At 44.6% G+C, this 22757-nt stretch overlaps 1 protein-coding gene across 5 annotated transcripts in view; it reads left to right on the top strand.

Moving 5' to 3' along the window:
- The window catches only part of LOC126481642 (serine/threonine-protein phosphatase 4 regulatory subunit 1-like), a 341775-nt gene that overhangs the window by 201870 nt on the left and 117148 nt on the right, over positions 1–22757 (top strand). Inside the window, exon 1 of one of the 5 annotated variants that reach the window (XM_050105547.1) lies at positions 7193–7570. The exons of 3 other annotated variants lie outside the window; for them this stretch is intronic. The gene's annotated coding sequence lies outside the window, so the exon portion shown is untranslated. Of the gene's footprint in view, positions 1–7192; positions 7571–22757 lie in introns of those variants that run through there. One more of the 5 variants, XM_050105548.1, reaches the window with a different exon arrangement.

Raw genomic sequence — 22757 nt, 5'->3', positions numbered from 1 at the left:
AACTTCACAACCATCGGTTCCTCCTTCATCTAAACATCATACCTCCAAGACGGCTACGAAGAAACACAGTTCCTCTCCTTCTCCGCCAAGGCGTATCCCAACTACAGCACCACCTGGCGGAAATCGCCCTCGGCCATCTTCCGTGTCGCCGAGGCGCACTGCTGGTGGCCGGTCAACTGGCCGATCGTTGGTGGCAGGAGCTGCTCCTGACCAGCCTATGGATCAGGATCTTCTGCCTTCGACTGAATGCCATTCCATGCTGTCGGTCGCAAGCTCTGAGCAGTCGTTGAGTTGACAGCACCCTTGGTCACGTTTCTCCAATTTCTGTTGACCCTATGTCCATTATCCACTGGAATATCCGCGGCATTCGCGCCAATCGGGATGAATTGTCGATCCTCTTACGATCCTACTCGCCGGTCATCTTCTGTCTTCAGGAAACAAAGCTGCGTCCCCATGACCGCTTTGTTCTCCCTCATTTTCAGTCCGTCCGATATGACCTCCCCTCTGTTGAAGGCACTCCAGCCCATGGAGGACTCATGATTCTGCTCCATGATACTCTCCATTATCACCCACTCCCCTTAAACAGTTCCTTCCAAGCTGTCGCCGTCCGTCTTTCCCTTTCTGGATACACGTTCTCTCTATGTACGGTATACATTCCATCGTCTACACCACTGGCACGAGCTGATCTCCTTCATCTTCTTGATCAGCTTCCACCCCCCTATTTGCTGGTTGGGGACTTCAATGCCCACCACCCGCTTTGGGGATCTCCTCATCCTTGTCCACGTGGCTCACTATTGCTAGACGTCTTCCACCAAGCGGATCTAGTCTGCCTCAACACTGGGGTCCCCACATTTTTGTCTGCCTCCACGGCAAATTTATCTCATTTGGACCTTGCGGTCGGTACTGTTCCGCTAGCCCGGCGCTTCGAATGGTTCGCCCTTGATGATACACACTCGAGTGACCACTTTCCATGTGTCCTTCGACTGCAGCCTCAACTGCCATATATGCGCTCGCGACGCTGGAAGTTTGCCCAAGCCGATTGGACACTTTTTTCGTCTCTAGCGACATTCGATGACCGTCGCTTTCCCAGCGTCGACGATGAGGTCACACATTTTACCGACGTTATTCTCACAGCTGCGGAACGTTCAATACCACGCACCTCCGAATTGCCCCGGCGCCCCCCAGTTCCTTGGTGGAACGAGGCATGCCGTGACGCAATACGTGAGCGGCGACGTGCTCTTCGCATTTTCCGTCACCATCCAACTTTGGCCAACTGTATCCGATATAAGCAGCTCCGTGCGCGATGCCGTCGCGTCATCCGCGATAGCAAGAAGGCAAGCTGGCAATTCTTTATTAGCTCATTTAACACCTTCACTCCCTCCTCGGAAGTTTGGAGTCGGCTTCGACGGTTCTCAGGCGCGCCTAGTTTCTCCCCGGTCTCTGGGCTCACTGTCGCGCATGATACCTTAGTGGACCCCGTCGCAATTTCTAACTCATTGGGTCAGCACTTTGCTGAGATTTCGAGCTCTTCAAATTACCCGCCAGCGTTTCTCCCGAAGAAACGTGCAGCGGAAGTGCGACATCTTGCTTTCTCCTCTCAAAATCGCGAAAGCTACAATACTGTTTTCTCCATGCGCGAACTCCAACATGCACTCTCTTCTTCTCGCTCCTCCGCCCCAGGACCGGATGGTATCCATGTCCAAATGTTGCTGCATTTATCAACCCATAGCCTGCGCTACCTCCTTCGCCTTTATAATCGAATTTGGACTGACAGTACCTTTCCCAGGCGATGGCGGGAAGCTATTGTCGTTCCCGTTCCGAAACCTGGAAAGGACAAACATCTCCCCTCTAGCTATCGCCCCATTTCTCTCACGAGTAGTGTCTGTAAGGTTTTGGTGCGTATGGTGAATTACCGTTTAGCTTGGTGGCTGGAATCCCGCAGTCTTTTAACACCAGCCCAATGCGGATTCCGACAACATCGTTCTGCCGTTGACCATCTTGTTGCTCTCTCCACTTATATCATGAACAATTTCCTCCGGAAACGCCAAACGGTAGCAATATTTTTTGATCTGGAGAGAGCATACGATACCTGTTGGAGGACAGGCATCCTCCGCACACTGTTCTCTTGGGGCTTTCGAGGCCGGCTGCCCCTTTTTCTTCGCGAATTTATGGCAGAGCGCACATTTAGGGTGCGGGTGAACACTACTCTATCCCGTACTTTCTCCCAAGAAAACGGGGTACCCCAGGGCTCCGTGCTGAGTGTTGTACTGTTTGCCATTCCCATTAATCCAATTATGGATTGTCTCCTTCCTGATGTCTCGGGCTCCCTCTTTGTGGACGATTTTGCGATCTACTACAGCTCTCAACGGACCAGCCTTCTTGAAAGACGTCTTCAAGGATGTCTCGATCGCCTCCACTCGTGGAGCATCGAAACCGGCTTCCGTTTCTCACCCAGTAAGACCGTTTGTGTTAATTTTTGGCGACGTAAGGAGTTTCTTCCGCCCTCCTTACATCTAGGTCCTGTCAACCTTCCGTTTTCCGACGTCGCTAAATTCTTGGGTCTTATGTTTGGCAGAAAACTGTGCTGGTCCTCCCACGTTTCCTATCTTTCGGCTCGCTGTCTGCGTTCCCTTAACACCCTCCGTGTCCTGAATGGCACCTCTTGGGGAGCGGACCGAGTGGTCCTTCTCCGCCTCTATCGCGCCTTAGTGCGCTCGAAATTGGATTATGGAAGCATAGTCTACTCCTCTGCTCGGCCGTCTATTCTTCGGCGTCTCGACTCTATCCACCACCGTGGATTACATTTAGTGTCTGGAGCTTTTTACACCAGCCCTGTGGAAAGCCTTTATGCTGAGACTGCTGAACCTCCGCTATCCAATCGGCGGGCAGTCCTTCTGAGTCGTTATGCTAGCCATTTGTCTTCCATGCTGCTAATCCAGCCCATGACCTTTTTTTCGACGCCTCCCTTGATGTCGGGTATGCAGGCCGCTCCTCCTCCCTACTACCCCCGGGAGTCCGCTTCCGTCAACTGCTCCATTCTCTTTCCTTCCGCTTTCCTAAAACCTTCTTGACAACTTGGGGTACAGCACCGCCTTGGCTCCGTCCCCGGATCGACTTGCTCAGAGACCTATGTCAATTTCCCAAGGATGGTACCCCTACACTTGTTTACCGTCGGGCATTTGCTGCTCTATGTGCACAAATGACGGAAGCCACATTTATTTACACCGATGGCTCGAAAACATCGTTAGGTGTAGGGAGTGCCTATATTGTTGGCGACACCCCAAATCACTTTCGGCTTCCCGACCAGTGTTCGGTTTATACTGCGGAGCTTTACGCTATTCTCCAGGCTGTCCACTACATCCGCCGCCATCAGCGGATACAGTACGTAATCTGCTCAGATTCTCTCAGCTCTTTACCCTGTGCACCCTCTGGTCCACCGGATTCAGGACTGTCTGCGCTTGCTCCACCTGGGGGGCGTCTCAGTGGCGTTCCTCTGGCTCCCAGGACACGCTGGTATCTGTGGAAATGAGGCGGCCGATATAGCGGCCAAGGCTGCAGTCTCTCTTCCTCGGCCAGCTATTCAGTCTCTTCCGTTTACCGACCTACGGAGCGGTTTATGTCGCCAAGTTGCTCATTTATGGAATGCGCATTGGTCAACACTTCCCCATAATAAATTGCGGGAAGTGAAAGCCCTTCCTTGCGCATGGACCTCTTCCTCCCGATCGCGTCGTCGGGAGGAGGTAATTTTAGCTAGACTCCGGATAGGGCCCTGTCTTTTTAGTCATCGACATCTTTTAAGCGGTGATCCTCCCCCACTCTGTCCCCACTGCTCTCAGCCGTGGACGGTCAGACACCTTTTAATTGAATGCCCCTATTTTCATCCGTTACGCTCCCGTCTCCAGCTATCGCCTGATCTATCGTCGATTTGAGCAGATGACACGCGCTCAGCTGACCGCGTTCTACAGTTCATTAGTGACAGTGAAATGACGTCAGTCATTTGAAGCCTTTTTTTTGGGGGGGACAACCAACCCCTTTCTATAGTGGATTTTTAAGCATTCCTTCTGCCTTTAGTTTCTCAAATTTTATGACTTTGTTCCCATTGCTGCTGATTTTAAATTTCGTTTTTTTCCTGTTTTCTACGTCACGGGCTGGGCGCTAATGACCATAGAAGTTTTGCGCCCTAAAACCACAAAAAAAAAAAAAAAAAACCAACCAACCAGTTTTTTGCAAGGAGCTGTCGCTCGTAATAGATGGCGCTGGTGCGCTATTTGACGTCACGAATAAGACGCATCGACAGTTACGTTTCCAGTTTTGAAGGAAGTTCGAACGAATCATGAAAACTTCTTTTTTCTTTCGTCTTCTGTATACTTAAACACGAACAACCGATTATCGCCATTTGGCCATCCTATCGTAACCCTGTGAGGACTATGATCCATATCAATACTCTGCAAAGCACTGTGAAATGCGTGGCAGAGGGTACATCCCTGTGTTCTAGTTAATAGGGTTCTTCCCCGTATGGAAGCGCTGGAAAAATGACCGTTTAGATGTCTCAGTGTGTGCTGTAACTAATCTAATCTTCTCACAATCCATACTGGAGCGATATGTAGGGGGTTGCAGCATAGTCTTATACTAGTCATTCAAATCCGATTCCTGAAACTTTGTAATTAGGCTTTTTCGGTATAGTTCCCGTCTGTCTTAAAGTGTGTGCCAGTTCACTTCTTTAAACATCAGTGGCACTGTGCCGCAGGTTGAACAAACCTTCTGATAGTTCTGGATTTATTACAGTTGTAGTTATTTGGATTCGATGGGGAGTTGCCCAGTCTAAAAAATCGTTGTGTGTGTGTGTCCCCACACCTACCTAGTTGGCTGCGTGTGATGTATATTGCACTCCTGACTCATTTAGGTGGACCCTGCAGTTCTTAACATTATGGCTCAAGTCAAGGAAGTCACAGCCCAGCTTGTCACAGAGCCTTGCAGTCTTTGGTTCAAGCCTTCAGCTCGATCTGTTCTATGTATTTGCCTTAGGTTTTATTTCGAGGATGAACCAGCAAAAAGCCATCATTTGTATCACAGAATATTGAACACAAACACAAAACGGTTGAGGGCTCGTAAAATCCATTCCTTTAATACTTCTACGTATGTTGTTGTTTAACTTATATAGTACGCAGAGACTAAAATCCTGTGACTTTCATTTAGTTTTGTATTAACGTTAAAAGAAAGATTTATTTAACAGCAGCCAAAACAAACTTAAATTGTAAAGAACAGTGACGATTGTGATACAGTAGGAAACCACTGTTTACATTAGTTTTACTCTTCGGCCATGGTGTCATGAGAATACAGTGAGAACTATGGAATATAACTCACAAGGGAACCTCCCCATCGAACCCCCCTCAGATTTAGTTATATGTTGGCACAGTGGATAGGCCTTGAAACACTGAACACAGACCAATCGAGAAAGCAGGAAGGAGTTGTGTGGAACTATGAAAAAAATAAGCAAAATATACAAACCGAGCAGTCCATGCGCATCATAGGCAACATAAAGGACTATGTGAGTCAAGGAGCGCCGTGGTCCCGTGGTTAGCGTGAGCAGCTGCAGAGCGAGAGGTTCATGGTTCAAATCTTCCCTCGAGTGAAAAGTTTTTCTTCATTTTCGCAAAGTTATGATCTGTCCGTTCGTTCATAGACGTCTCTGTTCACTGTAATAAGTTTAGTGTCTGTGTTTTGCGATGGGAACCTTGTTATTGAAGTCGCGAGCTATATTTGCTGGATTCATATTGCCCACGGAATACATCTCACGTATTTAATGCACTCTCGTCCAAACTGCCAGCCAGCCAGGGAGCCTCGTTAGCAGGAATTCTCTCTTCCGTGCGCTGTAGTCGACTGACGTCGTGTGTTTCGATGTTTGTTTAGGTGTAGCGTCCCCATTCTACAGCGCAGTTACCTCGCATCGGACGGACGGACAGGTCTGAAAATAAAAAACTAAAATTTTCACTCGAGGGAAGAGTTGAACCAAAATCCTCGTTCCGCAGCTGCTCACGCTAACCACTGGACCACGCCGCTCCCTAGCTCACCTTATCCTTGATATTGCCTATGTTGCGCATGGACTACTCAGTTCGTATATTTTGCTTATTTTTCCATAGTTCCACACAATTTCTTCCTGTTTTCTCGACTGACCTGTGTTCAGTTTTTCAAGGCCTATCCACTGTGCCAACTTATAACTAAATCTGAGGGGGGTGCGATGGGGAGGTTCCCTTGTCAGCTGCCCGTATTCCTTAAATTACTTGATTTACGATTTCTTTTACCAGTACTTAACGTTTCTACAGCCTACACTAATAGCTTTAAGCTTTCGTAATTTTTTTTCTTCCTTCACAAATAGTGCCGAGACTGCTGTTACGTTTGAAGTAATTAATAAGTGTTTAGTTTTATTTATATAACCATTTGGTTATAAAAAAAATTGTGGAAACTTACTTCATTAATACGGGCTGTATACAAGGGCGAGGAATTTATTCCAGAATGAATCTTTCACACTGCAGCGATAAGAAACTGAGGTAATTCGGATGCGCCTTATATATCAGAACGTTAGCACAATCATTTGCAATTGTAGTAACAGTCAGTCGCGTTAGACAGAAAATTCTGAAGGACTGCTGACTTGCAAGTCAAACGTAAGCGCTGAGTTGTGTCCACGAGGTACGCAACTTCCGCTAGCGTACGTTTTCCCGCCAGTTGCACGGATACTGGTTGGTGACGTCACTTCCTCGTTTCTGCCGCGCGCGCTTCGTAGAGTGAGATGGTGGATCATGAAATGTTCGTATGCGGTTAGGAGCCTTTTGGCTCTGGTGTTGGTGGGGGGAAGTGAGTTGGTGAGGGGAGGGGGCCTCGAGTTCCCGACAGAGGGCACCAGTGGTTGGGACGATCGATGTGCGCGCAGGCAGCGCCCCGCCCCGCCCAGTTTGCGGCCGTCCTCGCACGTGCATACAGTACTTGGCGGTCATCGGCCGACGGCAGTGGAGACGGCGTCGTCTCGACGGAAAATATACTCCGCCGGTGGCGTCGATCCGGCCGCTATTCCTGGCGTCTGTGGCGGGCAGGTGGTTCGCGTCTCGGGACTCCGCTGCTGGCGGCCATTTGCATTCCTGGCGGGTCGGGTTCGAGGACGGCGCGCCTCCAAGCGGCCTGCGAGTGAAGCTGCGGCCGTGCGCGCGGGCATCCACCGCGTGTGACGCAGTTAGTTCAGTCGCGTACAGCGGTGAGGTGTTGCGACGTACTTCGTCTCGGTGTCCGTCGCGCGATTTCACCGCAGCGAGCTGAACGCGGATGTATACTGCGTGTCGTCACTCCACGCAAGATCGTCCGTCGCGCTCGAAACGGGTGAGTGACTTCCGCAGCGTGGCTGTCGTGTTTAGCGGGAGGACTGGTGCGGTTCGGTGACCAGCAGTGGAAGCAGTAATGGCGGCGGCTGCGGCACCGCCGGCCACGAGGGCGCCCGAGATGCGAACCGCCAGTGACTCTGTATCGTACCGAACGTCGAACGGAGTACGTCGGCGACAATCGACCGCCAGCAGCCGACACAGTAAGGGATGCTGGTTTATCCGGCAGTCAATTCTTTTCGTATACTATTTGTGTATAATACTTGTTCTGTTTCCCTTGTCACGTGTGCTGCAAAATAGTTTGTAAGTGGAAGGAAAGACACGTGGTAGAGTGTGGGCACCGGATCCGCCGCCACGGTGCTCATTCAATATGGCGAAGTGCGTGCGTATCGTTGCGTCTGAGGCCGGGCGTCGCGTTGCGGGTAGCATCAGCGGGCGCGGTTAGGCGCTCTTTCTGGTGCCGCCGTGGGGCAGGTCGCGGAGCTTTTCACACGCTTTTAGTGTTGCACTGTGCGCCGTGGACCATCATGCTGTACCGTGCTGTGTTCAAATTGTATTTGTTACTGGCAGTGGTTTTAGACATACTCCCCACGGCCCAGTTGATGCCCACTTTTTGTTCTGACCGTTATCATTGTAATTGCATATGCGTGTAAAATATTCAGTTTACTACCGCAACACCAAAGAAGAAAGAACTGACCATTCCGACAGCAAGGAGCTCGTGACGGCGTCACTGGCCTGTCATGAGTATGAAACGTGTTTACTACTCATGCGTCGCTGACCCACGAGGCACCGGGGCATGTGCAGCGCCTCCAGCGACGATGCGCATCATAGTTGGTTACGTCCAAAGGGAGGCGGCGCGTCCCCGAATTTAGTTTGAGAGAGAGTTTTGGACACGAATGTAGAAATGTCGTTACCGTGATGCCTTATTGGAATTTAATAGCGACAGCTTCCTCTCCCCGCTCGTCCGGCCAAGAACTTTATTTTTAATGTTTAATGTATATCAACATATTACACACATAGATACTTAGTAATTTCGTCTGATGTAATTAACTTTCAGCCAGCAGTGTTAATTTACAATGAAAAGTATAAAATATGGAACGAGGTCTTGCTCCACTGCCTGCCATCAATCAATATATATAAGGGATAATATACCACACCCTAACCAACATTTAGAATCTGGTCTGTGAAAGAGTTTTGTGGCTTCCTTTGACTAGACTCTAAATTCTTTGCAAAGTCCCTTCTTCGCAATGCCTTTTACTTTTTCTGTCGACTGTTACACTGACAATACACGCGTTAGACATTCGGAGACTGTCCACGTGTGAGATGGGTTGTCCCTACATATTTAGTTCAGAATGCCCCCCTGTTCGGCTATTTTTGTGGTGTGAGGTAGATAAGTGATTTTGTGGGGTCGAAGACATGCTGAACGGACGTGATTTAATATGTGCACTAAGCTGCTCCGGGCTTACCGAACCTTTCCTGAGGTGAATTTTTTGCCTTTGAAAAAAGGGACGTAACCCACTGTAAATGTTTATCTGTAGGATCCCTTTAAGTTTCGAGATACTTCTACGCATACCTTGGATTTTACTAGGTAATAAACGAACCCCCAGTTCGAACAAAATGCCGATATGTTTTATTTATTTAAATTTACACTATTTGCAAATAGCAGTAATCTATTTACTAGATTTGTCATCTCCATATGAGAATGTATTTTTTTAGATACTAACGGAATGGGTATTACCGATCATTTAAACGAAATGTAGATAAACCTTTGAATGTTACCTCTTGTCTGAAAGGTTTAATGCAGCTCGCCACGCTACTCAATCCTATCGCATCTTTCCTGTGTAACTGTTGCTGCCTGCACCCATTCCGACCACGTGACTTGGTATTCCTGTGAAATATTACCCCACGCCCACGCCACCCCTTTATCTCCATTGCGAAATTAGAGTTCGTTGATGCCACATACGTCCTCAAATCTGCGCCTCCTTATAGTCATACACTATGAAGGTTGTTTCAGGCAGATTAATTGTAGATCCTTTTCATTCCACCCATATAATAACTGTTTTCTGTAACGCACTTCAAAAGCTTGTGTTCTGTGCTATTCGTGTTTCACTTCTATTAAAAGGCTACTGCCAAGATATTGTTGTTGGGAAGCGCCTTCTTAAAAGTGTGATAATTTTTCTTGTTTATAAGTAGACTAAAAATATTACTTTCTAACCGAGACAGTTTAGTTTATTCGACATAGAGTTTTGTGTGCGCATTTCCTTCCCTGAGTGACTAAATAAATCTGCCGCAAATACTTAACGCTTTAGTGATAGTTGTCCGTATATACGTTTAACTAGAAACGTAGGTGTGTGTGTGTGTTTGTGTGTTTGTGTGTTGTTGTTGTTGTTCGGAAGTGTTCTATCAAGTCAGTCCATAATCATAGTGTCACTCAATACCTTATAAGGTTCTTGAGACGATGGAAGTGAGGCTCATTCGTGACACTGAAACTGAGTTGGTTGTCATGCTGCATTATAAGTAACTACCATTCTTCAGCGAAGTTGATTTGTAAGACCGAAAGTCATCACTTGATATCGTTCGATCTGTTGCTGCAGTCGTCCTACCACATAATTGTAAAACAAGTGAAGGGTGTATTGCATTACTATTGCTTGTCGCAGTTTGATATATGTAGAGCAGACCTCCGTTGCTCCACAACGAGCAGCCAAGTATGTTGGTGGAACGAAACAGTGTAATTCCAACGTATCCGAGCTTTCATATTTCCTTTCCTTCGACAGGTCATACATTCGTTATATTTTTCGCAGAAAGTGTAAAAAAGGATTTTCGATGAATTGTCGGTGCATTTGAATCTTCCATATCTCTGGTCTTCGACCGAATTAATTTTAGGGAACTCTAATAAGAGTTACTAATGTAAGGCGTTGTGCTTCACCAGATGCGTAAATATCTCTGGGACCGCCCGCGAACGGCCACTGAATGAGTTCTGCTTGATTGCCATTCCCCCACCCCAAACCCTGTCAACACTAAGTATCTTCCCCTCGCAGTCCCCCTCCAATCCCCTACCTCTGCTCCTTATCACCACCTAGTCGGACGTAAGAATACGGCGCTGTTTTTGTCATAGATCCTGTACACGACAGCGAACCAAGCACCTGGTTTAAATTTATTTCACGCACACACACACTAAGCCAAACAAACGATCGGTATCTTCAATGTACAAATTTGTTGGATATTAGGGGCCAGAAGCAGAACAGCTGTATAACGGCTATATTGCCAGTCTGTATTCGCAGATAAAAATACAATTTTCTTTGGTTACACAAACGACTAACAAACAAGATACTACCAGTGATTTCACGGGCGTCTTAGAGGAATAGTACAATGTATACTGAAATCTTAGCACCGAAGTTTGAAGGTGTACAATAGAAACAAAAACATCGTATCGAACTGTTACAAGCTATTAAAACGTTCTTCTTCGCCGTTTCAGTAAGTCTTTTTGTCACTGGAGGAAGCGGCAAAGAAACTGATTTTAAAAATAGAAGGCACATCTTGAGGGGCAAGTCACATTATCTACCAAATAAAGGGCAGACAAAGTATCTCCAACATTTGGATCTCGTAATGCCTGGACGGCCAAAAATTTTCATTTAAGGATCAGTGATTTGCTGTGTTTATAGAACTTGCTGGGTGCAGAGTTCGGTGGTAGTAAGACAGTAAAATCATAAATTTAAATTTTCAAGGTAGTTGATACTGAACTTCCTGATGTAGTACTTTATTGATAGCAGTTCCAATATGTTGCAGCTCTCTGATGCTCTTGCATACAATGTTTCGTAGTGACAGCGGAAAGAAATTACCAAGTCATACAGTACATCAGAAAGTGTACTGGCAATGGTGCCTCCAGAGATAGATCTGCTGTAGATAGAATTGCCCCTCAGGAATGTAAAATATTTTGCCAGAAGAGGCACTCTTGAATTTCTAGTCTGAAATGAAAACTTGTCCATTAGGCCTCGTAAGAGTGTTTTCTGTAGAACTCTATAGGTGAACGCATAGTTTGCGTTTCTTCCATTTTAAACATTCCAGTGATATAGCTCGGTATGTCAAGCTCTGCAAGTTGGGTTTTTGTGTGACAGTCTCAATACATGTGTGTTCAGTCAGATCTACCATTGTGGCATTCATGAGAGCAATCAGACTGCAACCTTTCATGTCCCAGAACATCGACAATTTTATCTAATGGTGTAAGTGAATTACATGTTACTGAACCTGTACTTGATCCCTAAACATGATGCAATTTCAGATTTTGGATTCACACTGAGAAAATGTCTGTAATAAAATTAATGTAGTTGGTGAATTTTAAACATTTATTCACTATCTCTCACGTGTCTAATGCAGTTGGACACTTAAGTGAAAGATAAGTGACAGCTGCCCTATGAGTGTCAGAATCAGCGTTGTGAAATTGGATTTTGACAAACGATTCAGTCTAAAGCTTACCTGAACTTCGTGACAATACTGATACGGGGTTTTGCTAGAAGCTGATATGCCATGTGAGGTGATGCAGTGGTTAGCACACCACACATTCTGGACAGTGGTTAAAATACTCACAGACCATCCAGATTTAGATTTTCCTTGATTTCCCTAAATGACAGGATGAATACTTTGAGAGGCCATGGCAAATTTCCTACCCCCATCCTTTCATAAGAGGAGTTAGTGCCCTGCCTGTAGTGACCTAACTGTTGATGGGAGGTTAAAACTCTAATCATCCTTCAGTCACCATTGAATTGCGACTAAAATTGTCACATTCTGTAGCATGTAGCAATACTGATGGCTTTCCCAATCTGAAGAACATTTCCTTGTACCCTGTGTACCAGTCTTTAAAGGAGTCCCTACCGTAAATTTGCTTTTATGGGTTGTTGTGAAGGCCAATGGACCCAAGAATTCTACTGTTCACTTACTGGTTGTTTTCATACTTCAGTTGCAGTCCCTATAGTGATGCGGAAAACTCATCTAGTCGAGAGTACTCGAGGTTGGAGCTTCTTGAGTAAATTGTCTGAACCTGGTACAGTGATACAGATAACTTTTCAGGAACTACAGATTTCAACTGAATGATTGAACTGGTAATCCTCTGTGATGATATGATCATTATTCAATTTTTGTTCCAAGTGGTCAATATCCACATAACAAAGTATAAGTTCATTCCCGATGCTTCATGTTGCAGACTCTTGTGACCACCATTGGTGCAGCAACAGATGTTTTTCAACTCCCCAAGTAAACTGTTGCATGAAAAAATAATCTAACAGACCTCACGATACTAGACACGGGGTTCTATTTGACTTCCCACACCAATAGATTTTCCCGCATCAATAGATTTTTGGCTGACCAGGCACGAGACAAATCCAGATGCTGGAGGTACTTAGTCTGCCTTTCATTTGGTAGATAATGTGACTTGCCTTAAAGTAATGCCTTTCATTGAAAACAAAATCTGTTATACTTCCAGCTTCTTTGCCTCTTTCTCCAGTGACACTGCCGAGAATTTGGAGCAAGTAGATTGGTATACCATTTACTGATTGTGGTTGCTAGGTCATGGATCGTAAGTTTAACTGTTTGATTTTGGAAGTGCCAGAGTTTGCTGTATGGTAGAGTACTTGACTTAAGGTTTGATGGTCAACATATTTTTGGAACATTTGACATACATACTGGATGTTAACACATTGCATATGTGCCTAAGATAATGTGTTTTTAACTGAAAAATCATTTTTTTAAATTTTATTGAAATATTGAAGTTCAGAGCTATATTCGTGGACATTGCTATGTCGCCTTTATTTCAGTTATAGATAACCATTTGTATTTCAAGAAAGAACTAATAAAAGTTTGCTTTCTGCAATTGTTAGGGATATGGGTGTTGGTAACACTGCTGGTCCAATATATGTAAATGCTCATCTTTGCTACTGTTGTTTTGGCTTGAAGAGTTTTGTTTCCCAAGAGCTACAGATTTTTCATGTTTGTAGTGGATACTAAACCCTTTTTTTCTTTTTTTCTTCTGTTCCTTCTAGGCAATTTATATCATGCCTTGGGATAACTGTTAAATTTGCATGGCTACTAAGATTCCTTTATTTGGGACCAGATACTTTTTGCCAATTGCAAAAGAACATGGATAAACCAGTTTTCAAGCTACCCGTCATCAAAGTGTCCACTTGCTGTTTGTTCTTTTCAGGCCAAAAATCAGGGAGTCCCACAACTACTGTGGATGATACACTGTGAAAAGAGAAAGCAGTTCTCCCGATACTGACGCTGTGAACACTAAAATACTTGCTGTGGTATGACATAGAACTTTTTCTGGATACTTGCATCCTCCAGGAAATCTTTCTCCGCCCTTTATCAGTAAAGTTTGTCTTGTTGCAACTTAATTTGAGAGATGGAGGAACTACTACTAGCAAATGACTGAAGTATGCTTTAATTCTTTTCCCTTCACTACTTGTAGGGAACATCCTTCCATGTGTATATTTTACATTAGATTGCTTTTTACCCCCCTTTGCCACTGTTAGTCGAGACAGTTTTTAACTGTTCTTAACAGGTGGCAGGAACTCGTGAGCAGGGAGGCGAAATAGTTCTTGAGAATGACAGTTTGCTGTGACTACACTTTTGTTTACATTGAGATAATTTTCATATGTTGTGACAATCCTTCCTTCTCAAGTATATCGTACATTTTTCTAGAATAATTATTTTCAGGTAAGGCAAACTGAAAAATCTTATGTTGCTTCAAAGCAACAGTGGAGTTGAGTGGTAATTGCATAATTTAGTGCCTCACTCTACAAATCTACTGATACTGGTGTTTAAAATTTTGGTTTTCAGTTGTAAAATTGCAATCTAGGTTTTTTAAACAGTGTCCAGCTTTCTGACTAATGCTGACCTAAAATGTATAATCCATTTAGGCTACCTGATTACCAATACATTGATGTCCCATGTGGTGGTATACCAGATATTGGGGATGGAGATGGAACTGTACAAATAGGTGAAAGTCCTCAAGCTGTTTCCGAAGCAGCTGCCATGATTTTCTCTCATATGGTGGAAAAGGTTGGGGGGGGGGGGATGTAGTTTCAGAAGTTAGATAGGAGCAAGAAACAGAACATGAAGGCCCAAAGGTAAGGATCATTAACAAAAGTAATCATGTTCAAAAAGTTCATTTGTAATTACATAACATAGATGTCTTATTTGCTTAAATTTCAGGTTTATTTGTTAAGAAGTGATAGTTGTAGATCCTCAGCCAGAATCAGATGTAAGCCACTGTAACACAAATTGAGCACCCTCTACACAGCAGCTGCAGCAAGTGATACATATATGTAAGTGTATGAGTATAATTTTTTGCTAAATTCGTGATCCCAGGCACAGAATGGAAAGGATCACATCCACCACCAATAGAGAACATGACACCTTTGCAATGTTACAAAGCATATCTAAAGGATGCATTTGAACTCGTACCTGAGCAATGAAACATCTACGCTTAAGAGAAAGATTGTTTCTTTGTAGCAATCAACAGTGAATTCGAGTATTTTGTTGGTACTTTATTGCACTAGGTCATAGTGAAAATGCATCCCATTTTATGTGATGACTAGAAATTGGTTCTTCCAGCTACTACAGTATTTTCATATTATCAGTAATGAAGAATTGGATGAAGCTAATAGACAAACTCCAAAATTTGTCCACTTTTCTTTGCATTGTAGTTGCAGACAGTCCACACAGAAGAATAACACGTTTTTGGTGAACATATATTACAGTCAAGGGTAGAAGCAGTTTGAAACAGCATGTAAGAAATGAGCCTCACAAAAGGGACTTCAAGTCTTTTATGAAGGCTGATGCTTCAGACTTGATGTCTAATTTTGAAATTTGTTGGCAAAATGATGTGCAGCAATGGTGTTAGATTTATCTGGGATATTGCTTTGGCATTGACAGAAACTTAGCCAGAGAAACAGCATTCCAAGTGCTCGCAGATAGTTGGTTTTTAGGCAATGAATTTTGTGGCACAGTTGGGACAGACAGGATGAGAAAATGTCCTTCGAAGTGGAGCTATAGAGCGCGGCATGGCTGTTGTGACTAGATTGGACAGAAAATAGATTTTACAGAAAATATGTAAATTTTTTCAACAACTGCATGTGTTGAGCCCATGGCAACATGTAGATATTACTCTGCATCTTCAAAGAAATCGATTGATGTACCAAGAGCTATGTTGTGGAAATGCCCAAAAGACATGTGGAGCTTGGTTCTTGCTGATATGTTGGTAGAACTCTACCAGATCGAGTTGCCGTAGAAGTGGTATGTGCCCATAGTGTATTGGTATTTGTGAAAGTTCAGCAAAAAGGACTGTGTGTTCAGCTCCTAATATGGATGTACATCTTGATAGTTTTGAATACTTTGCAGATATGGTGAAAGAAGGTTGATGTAAAGTGTGCTTGAAGTCAGCCAAGTATAAAGTCACCTATGTGTCTGTGAGAGAGAGGTGTTCAGTAATCTTTCATGGGAAGCAATACTTAACTATGGTTTCATAAGGAGAAGATCCAACACAGTGATGTCTTGAAAGATAAGACAGCAACACATGTCAGTACGAAAATTTCAAAGTTTCACTAATACATAGAGCTCAATTATGTAAAGGAAAATTGGGCATCTCCAAACTGGCAATAACAAATACTGTGCATAGACCAAAAAGTGCTAAAATGTGAGTGAAAAAATAGTTTGCAGAAATCTCGTGTTTACTGAACTTGGTTCATGTTGCCTTGCCTCCACTGTTATGTAAAAGCAACATTCAAAAATTTTTGAATAAAACGTTTAAAAGTCATATTTCACATTTGTGTACCTACATATGATGACGGCCCCATAAGTACCTGGCCCAAGAAAGAAAACACAAAAGTTTTGCAAAAATGCATTTTTCAACATAATCTCGTTTCAGCTATGTACACTTTCCCAACGATGTTCAGGAAGTTAAATGGTTCAAATGGCTCTGAGCACTATGGGACTTAACTGCTGTGGTCATCAGTCCCCTAGAACTACTTAAACCTAACTAACCTAAGGACATCACACACATCCATGCCCGAGGCAGGATTCGAACCTGCGACCGTAGTGGTCGCGCGGTTCCAGACTGTAGCGCCTTTAACCGCTCGGCCACTCCGGCCGGCTCAGGAAGTTAGATACCATTTTTATAATGAGAACTAACTCCTCAAAATAGACATTAACTGCCGACGTCACGGCTTCCTTTGTTGAAAATCTTCGACCACCGAGCCATTTTTTCAAGTTCGGAAACAGAAAATAATCAGAGGGGGCTAAATCTGGCGAATAGGGTGCGTGAGGTAGGAATTAAGACCTTAATTCATTAATTTTGCCCATTGTAATAACCGACTTGAGCTGGTGCATTGTCCTGAAGAAACACTTTCTTCTTGGCCAAATGCGACCATTTTTGCTTGATTTCTTCTTCCAAACGTTGCAATTATTTTCGCATAATACTCGCCGTTGATAGCTTTTCCTTTTTCAAGGTAGTCTGTGAAAATATTCCTACGCGCATCCCAAAAAAAACCGACGCCTTGACCTTGCCTACAGAAGAAAAGGTCTTTCCCTTCTTTGGAGTAGGCTCTCCAATTTGTGTCCATTAAATTCTTTTGCCTCTGGAGTGAAGTGGTGGACCCATGTTTCGTCATTGGTTATGAAACCGCGCAAAAATCAGCATTGTTGCTGCGAAACCTCGCGTAACACCCAATTGAAACATCGTCACGACACTGTTTGTGCTCTAGTGTTACCAAACGCGGCACAATCCTCGCGCACACTTCCCTCAAGTCAAAATTTTCAGATAATATGCGATGTACCGTACTGTTTGAAATGCCTACTATCTCGCGCACTTTGTCGACGATAATCCAGTATCCAGTTTTGTCCGGAGATATATTCAACTGTGTACAAAACACAAGCATAACTGATGTGAAGCCATCATACAACTGTTGTTTAAGCATTATTGAGGATATTTAGCCCAACTGCCAATCGTGTGATTGCCACAAGTTTCAGGACCACATTCTCATTTTAAAGTGCAAAATCAAGGAAACCAGGTAAAACAATAATTCTTATACTAACATGCATATAAGGATTACCCATTGAGTTACAACCTACCTTGAAAGATTGTTTAATGCTATTAGGGTTCGTCACAACTTAATAAGAAGCTGCACACGTTGTCAACTCAGACCATGAAGCATCACAAGCTCGTGCATTCACCGTTCCCGAGGTACAGTTGCTAACTAAAGTCGCTGCGATCACCTACTGACAATGACATTTACTTAACGCCCAGCACCAACGGTACTACTGTGTCATAAAATCTTTGAGAAATATGTCTAGTCCTTGCGAATTCTAACTTAGAGATAGTTTTAAGTCCGAATGGGTTACGACCAGACAGGGATCTCTTTAAGATTTTAGTCTGTGGAACTTGGGGTAGCAGAAAGCTAGAAGTCATGAACAAAAACGATTAATTTATATATTTTTGCTGAATTACGTAAATATGAATGTAATTGATATACTTACCAAAGAAGCAAGGAGTGCTTCCCGGCTGGCTTGGAGATTTTGTCCGCTCAGGGACTTGATGCTTGTCGTCTTCATCATTATTTCATCCTCATCGACACGCAAGTCTCCGAAGTGGCGTCACCTCAAGACTTTGCACCAGGCGATCCGGTCTACCCGCCGGGAGGCCCTCCCCACGCGACATTCATCTCTGACCACGAAATGTGCGATGCATGGAGGTAAAACGAAAATACAAGCTAAAATAAAAAACGGTTAGTCTGTTTAGATTGTCGCTATTTGGTAGACTATTATTAAATGATTACAGTTACCACTATAATAAACCTCTCGACAATGCACTGCGGGAGTCTACTCAACACTTACGGAGGCGTTGCTGCTATCAAGTATAAGGTGCGTTCTAATATGATCTATCCACCTCCCACTAGGTCGGCAGGCGTCTCTTATTTCTAGGAATCCAACAACGCGCTTCATCTAGCGATCTGGCCACGTTATCGTGGCTACATGCCGCTCTAACTCGTTGAATTTTTCAATACAAACGGAATTAACTCTTTTCATTATAGTCCATTTTTGGGGCCATTGCTTTTCTATCTCCTAGTAATTTCAGGTATGAAAAAAACGAAATTTTAAGCATATCTAACCAACTTCTGATGTTTCCTGTTACAGTGGTAAACCTAGTACAAAGACACACGTTAGATACATTTGAATTTTATCGAAGTGTTCAAAATGTGTTAATTCCTAAGGGACCAAACTGCTGAGGTCATTAGTCCCTAGACTTACACTACTTAAACTTACGCTCAGCGTTTGTGTTCTTTCAGTCTAAAGTTGAGTTTGGAATCAAACTTCGTTGGGCATATTATCCTGTATTCCAGGTATTGTAAGATTGGGAACTACTGCACAAACTATCTTTGTGGCAGTCACCAGGGAGGACTGAGCTGGGTCGGGGCGGCTGGCGAGGCGCGATCAGTCTTCTCGGACCGCGAAGTCCGTAATGAATGGGAGGGCGACGGCTGAGCGTGCGCGTTTCCCGCCACGGGCGACACGGCGCGTCGCGGCAGCAGCGGTGGCGACGCTGCGCAGCCGCTGAGGCGCTCTGGCAACGCCGCGCCAGCAGCAGCGCACGGCGCTGCCTCTGCCTGGAATGCACGCGCCACAGGCCGGCGCGCCGCGGCCCGTTACACTGCGTGTAGTAGCTTACTAGCCGGAAGCGGCCATGTTGTTTTTGTGCCGCCGGCCGCCGGGCGGCCACATTCCGACACGGTACAGTCGCGGCCCGTCGGCCGCGGTACACTCGCATCCAGTCCCGCAGCCCCTCCGCGACCTTGCTTAACGTCGAATGCGTGGGTGACAGCGTTCATTGTGCTAGGGCGTACACCTACGCCCACAGCCCGTGTCAATCCGCCTTCGGTCGCCCGCACCTTGCCATTTCCGGTGGCTGTCCGGTGAAACATTACAGCTACTCGGTACTGCGTTTGGTTGATATCATTGTCTGCAGCGCTGTCACATTATTCCGTAACCGGTGATGTGGCTGCCAGTGCCCCCAACTTTTGAAAAAATAACAAACCTGCGCGAAGCGTATGCGCACAGGAACTAACACGTTTTGGTAGCTCTCAGTAGGTCAGTCACTCTTCGAACGCTGCAGTGACCACATTGCGGAAGGTAAGAAGTCCGTATTATCATTTTTCTGGCGCGTGGTGTCAGTTTTGGCAACGTCAAAATATCAATCCTCACCTCACTGGTTACGTAGTTATACCGAACGTTCCTTTTGTTTCAGAAATAAACATCCCTGCTTCGAGGGATGTTATTAGGGATGGCACAGGATTATAGAAATTGATAAATGGGCAACTCCTGGGTGTAGAGTAAATTCATTGATTTCAGCAGTGAAGATGGGAGAATCGTGGCAACTGACATTGAAGGGGACTACATCCGAGCAAAGCTTATCTGACAATGAAGAGGTTACTCAACGGACACCTTACTCCGGGAGATCACCTTCGACCGGGGCTATTGGCAAGTCTCCAACCGTCATGGCTACTTAAAAGAGCTATAGCGGGAAGAACAGATTCAAATGACACTCTGAAGCACTACCTAAGAATGTTCGCACCACAGCTGATAGCGCAATGACGCATCTTCCAGGGATCACAGGGCCTACAAGGCAGCTCGGGGAGCATTGTACACCGAAGAACTACTTATAACGAAAAGCTTTCCACTCTTCAGAGAGAAACTTGTTGATAAGAACAGAATCGACTGTAGAGATGCTACTGTTGAGAAATTGAAGGCTTTATATGCACTTTGAAGTTTCCTGCTGTTCAAATCTAATAATTAAGACCTAGATGCTCCATTCTCCACTGATTGAACAGGAACGGACATCTCTCGGAGTGTAATGTAACTGAAGTGCATGTCTGATCAAGTGTGCCTTAGGTTTGACAACGCAGTACTGAAGAAAGAAGACCGACACAGCAGCTCCAGTTTCCTGGTTATTAGAATGTTTCATAAACTGCCACAATAGTCATACAGTCGTTCAGTATGCTAGCATTAATTAGATGTTGGTGGGATTCAGACACAACTGCAGGTTTGAAATGTACACACCCAACAAACCCTGTAAGTATAGGTTGAAAATTATCGTCCTGAATGACACTTAAGACGTATCATTTCATCAGTGGATATATTTACTCGGAGAAAAATAGCGATAGAATCACCCTATCTGGAAATGAAACTTGCAAAACCAACGCAGGCTGTTAAGCGGCTTTCAGAACCCATTTTTGGTACCAACCGGAATGTGATAGCTGGTAATTTTTCTTCGAAGTGGTGAAATAGCTGCGGAAGGCTGGCTTCAACTATTTGGGGCACTTCGCGAAAACATGAGGCGGATACAGCTTGGTTTCCGAGCGCGAGGCGGAAAACAAATACCCAACATTTACGGCTTTACTGTAGTATCGTTTGTGCCAAATGGAAATAAAGCTGTCTTGCTTGTATCATTCATGTACCATAGCAAAAATAAGTGCAGTTACTATCAAGCTAGACATTGTTGTATACATCACTAAGGAAGGCGTTGAAACCACTGACGAAAAATGTATCGCGTAGGCTACTAGCCGTCGGGCCAATCTGCGACCATTTACTGTATTTGTTGGTCAAAATCAGTTTGGACAATGAATTTGCCCATTTCACAGCTTTCCCACCCAATCCACTGCAAAGTGAAATTGTGTTTACGTCGCTTGCCAAGGGACTTGTGGACCCAGCTGTACGCTCGAGACTGAAGAGTACCCACAAACAACTTTAGCTGAGGTTGACAGTAAGCTAGATCTTGGAAGAACCTGTACTGTTGTACAACGCCAGAATGATTCAGACAAGTAAGCGGGATGTGGAATATGCTGAAGTGACCGCAAAACAAAATCCCTTTGTGCTCACTGCCCTCTGTACAGTTCGTATTTGCTGTAAGCGATATGCTGTGGAAATTTGAGTTGTGTAACTATAGTCATGTATGTGATAAAAACTTCGTTAGCCAGATACCGATCCTCCCTCGAAGCACATTACAATAGTCTTCATTAATCGAGTATTATTGAATTAGTGATTTTTAATGTTCAACTTGCTTCCCTGTTTCATTAGCAAGTATACCTCCTGTTTTTTGTATTAGTCAATAAACCCCTGTTATATACCACTAAAAGTTTTATTCTAGTGCCTTTGTACTATTTTCTGCGTGCGGGTAGGCGCAGTAGCCATGTCACAACGGTTAAGACAGTGTACCCTGCCAATCACGTACGTCTGTACATCTGTACTCCGCAACCCAACTTGCGGTGTCATTTTCCCCAGTGTCGGCGGTGCACATAGTTCCTCTTGCAGCGTTTCCCATTAAAGTTTCTTGGGCCCCTCCGTGCAACTTTATGAATTTTTTCTGTCTTCTGGTATTACTTCCTGTGGTATGGTCCCACAATGTAGAACAGTGTTAGACGTCTTTCGTGCAATAAATCTGAGCCCATCTGTTTTCTCCATGGCTAGATTCGTGGCAGTGCCATCCACACTCTTTGGGTTGAACTAGATCGCCGTTCGTGTGGCCAGATCTGATCCTTAATGTTTCTACTCGTATTACAGTTAAGGTTAGTCGGATGCCAATGTTTGCAACTGTATTTCGTGACGTATCCGACTACTACTGTCCACAACTGCTTAGTTTGCGAAGGCTTTTTTTGGAGCTTCAGACGTCGTCCGCCAGATTGTTTACGCATCGGAATTAGCAGTGGCCCTATCATACTACAGTGAGGTTGCTAATGACGGTGCCTACTCATTAAGACTGAATACTGAATTCTGTATTCCAAGCCACAAACAATGCCCTCTTATCCCTGTGTGAAAAATACTTGACATCAGGTAATTGCTCCATTTGAAAATTTGCTAAATTTTATCCAATATCGCTTCCTGAAGTTTCTGAAAGGCATCTTGCATTGGCTGACATACGTAGCAACAAGGTCCTGATACCACGTTCTCGGAGTAGTTCTTGTGAAACGCAAGACTCACAGTAAGCATTGCATTTGGGATTGGAGGCGCGTAGACTATTATTTACCCTATACAACCTTAAAATTGCCGAGCACACGAGTCATTTTTCTGGTAAAGGTCGGCCCTCCGAAGCACATGTGTACAAAGGCAGTCATGATTTCCCTTCTGTATTGCGATGCGATGTCACAGCACTGCATCCCGTATAGCTACGGAATGTGTTATCCCCACATCCAGGACATACTGAACAAGATTCACAGCGATGAAGTTAAGGTAAACTCTTATGGATACAACGTCGTCTCTGTTCTAAGAAATAAACGCTACGATCTAAACGTGAAGAGAACCACCAGAACGGAAATAAAATGAGTAACCTCATTCTAAAACCTTGGCACA

Source organism: Schistocerca serialis, chromosome 5, assembly GCF_023864345.2.
Source record: "Schistocerca serialis cubense isolate TAMUIC-IGC-003099 chromosome 5, iqSchSeri2.2, whole genome shotgun sequence".
In the NCBI taxonomy this organism is placed as follows: Eukaryota; Metazoa; Arthropoda; class Insecta; order Orthoptera; family Acrididae; genus Schistocerca; species Schistocerca serialis.
Note: the sequence above shows the minus strand (reverse complement) of the source record. Positions and strands in the feature narration are given on the sequence as shown.